The following is a 6,497-nucleotide window of genomic DNA, read 5'->3' as shown; positions in this document are numbered from 1 at the left end:
CATGCCGTGCCAGCCACATCTCCGCGCTAAGGCATGCCAGCAGCACCACATGTGCCAATGGCATGCTGTGCCAGCCACACCTCCGCGCAAAGGCATGTCAACCATGCCGCATGTGCCAATGGCATGCCGTGCCAGCCACACCTCCCCGCCAAGGCATGTCAACCATGCCACATGTGCCAATGGCATGCCGTACCAGCCACATCTCCGCGCCAAGGCATGCCAACCATGCCAGCCGCACCACATGTGCCAATGGCATGCCGTGCCAGCCACATCTCCGCGCCAAGGCATGCCATCCATGCCACATATGCCAATGCCATGCCGTGCCAACCACATCTCCGCGCCAAGGCATGCTAACCATGCCAGCCGCACCACTGTGCCAAATCCATGCCGGCCCTACCACATGGCGCTGGCTGCCAAACGAAGGGTTGCAACAATCAACGACTACCCTTCCATCTGAGATGCATATCTCAGCCGTCCAAGTTCGCCACTTAACGCATGGCAACTTACGGCCCAAGGCCAAACATCACGGTTTTGTCAAACCCTAATTTTGGCCACGCCTAAAATATGCCAAAGCCATGCCGGCCCTGCCACATGCCGTTGGATGCCAAACAAAGGGTTGCAATAATCAACGGCTACCCTTCCATCTGAGATGCAGATCTCATCCGTCCAAGTTCGCCACCTAACGCATGGAAACTTCCGGCCCAAGGCCAAACATCACGGTTTTGCCAAAAACCTAATTTTGGCCGTGCCTAAAATATGCCAAAGCCATGACGTCCCTACCACATGCCGCTGGCTGCCAAAAGAAGGGTTGCAACAATCAACGGCCACCCTTCCTCCTGAGATGCAAATCTCAGCCGTACAAACTTACCACCAAACGATTTGCGACAATCTCTTGGCAACGGCGCTAATTCTTGTCCACGGCGCCAAAACCCTAATTTGGTCGTGCCAAGAGCATGCACGCGCTGCAACCATGTCGCTGCTTGCCAGACGAATGGTTGCATCAATCGACGGCTGCCTTTCCTCCAGAGATACGCATCTCAGCCATACAAACTTGCCACCAAACAATTTGTGGAAATCTCTTGGCCACGGCGCCAATTCTTAGCCACGACGCTAAAACCCTAATTTGGCCGTGCCAAGAGCATGCAAGCGCTACAACCACGCCACTAGTTGGCAAACGAAGGGTTGCAACAATCTACGGCTACCCTTCCTCCTGAGATGCAGATCTCATCCGTAAAAACCTGCCACCAAACGACTCGTGGCAATGTCTTGGCTGCGATGCTAACTCTTGGTCACGACACCAACTTGGATGCGATGCTAATTCTATGGTCACGACACCAACCTGGCTACGATGCCTATTCTTTAGTCACGACACCAACTTGGCTACAAACGCCAAATCCTTTGGCCACGCCACATGTAGAAACATGCTACACGTTTTTCCACGAAAACACTCGAGACATCAAAACATGTCACAAACTGGGGGATGCTCAATAGGGTATTGGTTTGGCGGTTTACAACGTGCGGCGTACACTACTCCCGTTACGAGAAAGTGTCATAAGAATGAGGCGTTTAGTAAATAGAAGGAGTAATTGTGAAACGTTTCCTTCATTATGGAAACATCAATTCTAGGCGTTACCCGTTACCGTTTCTTTCCATTTACTCAAACCGTTTCCAATTCTTACGAGACCAGGGTACGTTTCGTTGCGACTTGTATAAATAGGTCTCACCTATTTCCACCAGACAACAAGTTTTGGTCAGGATCATACAACACTCAGAAATCATTTGTTAGCTTTCCACTTTCTGATACAAGTCGTCGAACAACTACTCTTTCAGAATCAATTATTCTGGTCTCAACACTCTCTTCGCTTCCCTCCCCAAAACCAACCCTTCTCCTTCACTTTGTGACCGAAGTAAGTCTGGAACGACCATTTCTTGGTTTAGACTGGATTTGTACAGATTGATCTCTCGAATCTAAAGTACTCCCGTGCAGTACATTGTTTAGGGCTTAAACTCGTTTCTCACCCACTCACGCGAAATTATTGAAATCAGTAGAAACCGTTTTTACCCTCAAACACAAGGATAAGATATTTGCATAAGGTATTCAATCAGAAAAGCATGAAACTATCTGTCAATGACCTTAAAAGAACTCTCTGTCAACACATAGAATTCAATCAATTGTCATGATTAACTTGCAGAAGTTATAGTTTCGCGCCTCGCGCAGTATACCAAACCTTGCTTGTCAATATTAAGCCTAGGAAAACTAGGTAATTAATCCGCCATGGATTAGCAGGTGCAAAACCTCGCCCAGAACCAGAAAAACAGGGAGGCGCAGCAACAAAGGGAGGCGTGGCCATGCTTTAGGACAGCTGGCGCCACTTTCCATTGGCCACGCCCCATCCAAATCCGCCCCTATTTCCCTCGACCAATCAGGTCGCTTTAAACTCGCCACGCGCAAGTAACTTGTGGCTGGGACCATGCTTGTCGGCCTCACTTCCCATCGACCAATCGGGTCGCTCTAGAGCCGCCACACTCTCGCCAGAAGTGTAGCCGCGTCTTATGTTTTGCCGGCCCCCTTTTCGTGGAAAATCAAGTTGCTCTAAACTTGCCACCATACATTAAAGGCCAAACACACCCTGCCGCGCCACCATACTAACTGGCAAGCCAAACGCGCCCTGCCACGACAACATATTGATCCGTATGCCAACATGCCACTCTACTGCGGTAACAGGCCAACATGCCACTCTACCGCGGTAACATGCCAACATGCCACTCTACCGCGGTAACATGCCAACACACAACTCTGCCACGGTAACATGCCCATTCGTGGAAACGTGTCATAAATAGCCACCACACGGCATTCCCTACTCTTGTGGACGTTTCCACACTACGGCCTTTTCATAGTTCCTTTGGCATAGCCATGGCGCTATTCGCACAAAAGTATCGCCATGCCGCGACTGCATGCCACACGCACTAATTAGGGTTTCGACATGCCAAACCCTAATTTGGGCAAGTTGCTACCAAAGCCAAATAACGTTTCCCAGAGCAATGGGATTGATGTGGCAAGTTGGCAATAGGGCCAATGTTTTCATGCCACATGTGGGCATAACACCACGGCGCCAAACCCTAGCATTGGCCATGGCGCCAAACCCTAGCCTTGGCCATGCCACCAAGCCCTAACTTTGTCCACAGAGCCAAATCTTAGCTTTGGCCGTGCTACAAAACCACAGGTGTGGCCATGCCACAACGCCACTGGCATGCCGCTATGCCACGACTACTGGCACACCGCTATTCTACGGCTACTAGCACACCGCCATGCCACGACTACCGGCACACTGCTATGCCACGGCTACTAGCATGACGTCATGCCACGGCTACTAGAACGCCGCCATGCCACGGATACGCCATTGGCATACCACTAGGATGCCGCCATGCCAATGGAGCCACTCCGCTATACAACAAGATGCGGCCATAATCAATGGCCATCCTTCCCCATGAGATGCAATCTCGGCCATCCAAGCTCGCCACCAAACGAAGAGACCTGTGGTGAGTTTCAGGTGACCAGCTGCCTAAATATAGTGGCTATGGCTACGCTAGGCGCCACTTGCATCAACGTGCCACTGGCATGCATGAGCCATGCCAGCCATGCCATATTTCTACTGGCGTATACCAAAACACCACCGCGCCATTATCAGGCGCTAACACAAGGTAGCCATAATCAAAGGCTACCCTCCTTCATGAGATGCGATCTCAGCCATCGAAGTTCGCCACCGAGACAAACCTGTGGAAAGATTTAGGCGACCGGCAAAAATGAGCCTAATAGCATTACATGCTATTTTCCTATGGTAAGTCCCTTGACTTTGACTCGCCACACGTAGAGAAGTGCTACATGTTTTCCACGAAAACACTCGAGACATCAAACATTTCATAAACTAGGGGATGCTCATCAGGGTATTGGTCTGGAGGTTTACAGCGTGCAGCGTGCAATGCGCCCGTTACAAGAAAGTGTCATGAAGCGAGACAATTAGTGGTGGTGAAAAGTAACGGTGTAAACGAATTCACTTCCTTCATCATAGAAGCATAACGTGTGACGGTTACACGTTACTCTTTTCTTCCATCGCTCAATCGTTTCCACTTCCTACGAGACCAGGGTACGTTTCAATATGACTTGTATAAATAGGCTTCACCTATCTTCACTAAATAACAAGTTTGGGTCGGCAACAACACAGTATATAGAAATCACCTGGTAGCTTTCCATTCTGCTAACCAGTTCTACTTTCAGATACAAGTCATAGACAACCATACCTTCAGAATCAACTATTCTAGTCTCAACACTCTCTTCGCTTCCCTTCCTAAGACCAACCCTTCTCCTTCACTTTCTAACCGAAGAAATCCTGGAACGGCCATTTCTTAGTTTAGTCCAGGATTGTACAGATTGATCTCTCGAATAAAAAGTACTCCCGCACAGTGCATTGTTTAGGGTTTAGATTCGTTTCTCATCCACACACCCAAAATTACCAAAATCAGCAGAAACGATTTTCACCCAAAAACAATTGGCGACCACAGTGGGAAATTAATACCTCGGTTTCAACCAACTCTCAATTCCATGATCCTACCAGTGAATGTAATACTTTGAAGCACATCGTCTAAGAAAAGATGGATTCAGGAGAATTACGTCTGGGGACTGGAAATTCTCCGCCTTACCGCGGATCGACATAAAGATATTCTACAGACAATAAAGAATGGCAGGGGACTTCTCCCGGCAAGGAGGGCGTCACATAAAAACTCGGTTTTATTCCCTGAAGATTCAGTTTTGGTGAAAGACCCTGAAGCGAGTAAGTTTTGTCAGACAATGTTTACACGATTTATTGTTTGGGTTTTCACATTTACAATGGAAACCGATAACCCAATCATCCCAAGATTTCATACCATCTCATATTTTTCACTTTCTCATGCAACATTCACGGTTTCACATTTTTCCCGAATTATTTTGCTACTTACATTCACAATTCAGATTTTGACATGTCGATTGATCAAAGGGCCATTATTCCAAAAATAATCCAAAAACTCTTATAAGAAACAATCATCTATCAATCCAAAAAATCAGAAAACCGAACCATAAACTAGGCATTTCTTTTTCCTTTCAAAAAAAAAATCTAAGCAAAGGAAGTTCAGAAGACAAAAAATATTCAAGGGAAATCATTCAGCAATGGTTTGTTCTTCTCGGAGAAAGCGTCATTCGCGCTTTGAAGAGCCGCATGTTTCAGCTTCAACTCCTGAGACAACCTTTCGACTTTTGCTTCCTGTTGGTTGATCACATCCGCAAAGGGACCTTCGATCACTTCATCCTGCAAATTTTGGATCTCGGAAAAAACATCACAGAACCAGGAGACGTTAAACTCAAAGTCTACTCATACATCCCGGTGAAACTTCCATCTCGAAATTACATCTCCCGAAATAGTGTGGCCGGTTACGTTGCACATGTCATGAATTGAGGATAAGGCTTCTTCTACACACTTAACCAACGGAAATCGGTTGGTGATCCTTTTAGTTGTTGCGATATGTCCATACCTTTCCCATATTTTGGTATACAGCTCCGCGTATTTTATTGGCACACTGAATCCTCCAATCAACACGTGACCCTCAAAAGGAGCCTCAAACGGGGGATCTAAAACAACACTTGCTGCTGGATGTGCAACTAGCAAATATTCTTTGGGAACAATCACCCCCGTCATCACAACAACATTTTCCGCCATTGGGGACACAACAACATCTTCACGACGATCAATCTCCATCTCCATATTACCAGCGGGTACGGTTTCCATGATTGAAGACACAATTATATCTCCATTTTCATGAATCTCCATCCCAGGGTTACTTTCAGAAGCGTCTTTTTCCTGTGATATCACTAATTGAATATTTGCTCCATATAAGTAAATAAGTCCAAAAGGAAAAGCGTCTGAAAACTCACCGACTCATTTATGGGCCCACTGGAAGAAGACTCGCTGTTGTATTCAGAAGTGATCCTCTCATTACCGGATCTCAAACTTTCTTCCTCTTCGGATTCTTCTTCAAGAGATTCAGTCTTGTCGCTTCCTCCCTCAAGAGGCGTCGTCTTTTGGCCGTGGGAAAGTCTGCCAAAGATATTTGAGTTGCCAAGACCCTGAGTTAAAAAACAAGAGTCAATGAAGAAATGAAAAATTTATGTAATTCAACCAAGTTATTGAAGAGAATCATACACACATGCGTGTTGAAAGAATTGAAAGTCACAAGAGCCGTCGAATCCGATTGGAAGCCACCTGCACGATTTTTCGACCTTTGCTCCTTTTTCCGGGGACTGTCCCGAAGGAAGCTCTTTCAGCAATTTATGCTTCGCTAGAACCGCAAAGGAAGGTTTACCACGTGGATTTGTCACAACATCCTGCACGAACTGATGAATGGCGAGAAACTCATCTTGCCAGAAGATATTATATTTGGGAGTCGTCACAGGTTTTCGTTCTGGG

The sequence above is a fragment of the Papaver somniferum genome, chromosome 8 (assembly GCF_003573695.1).
Source record: "Papaver somniferum cultivar HN1 chromosome 8, ASM357369v1, whole genome shotgun sequence".
NCBI lineage: Eukaryota > Viridiplantae > Streptophyta > Magnoliopsida > Ranunculales > Papaveraceae > Papaver > Papaver somniferum.
Note: the sequence above shows the minus strand (reverse complement) of the source record.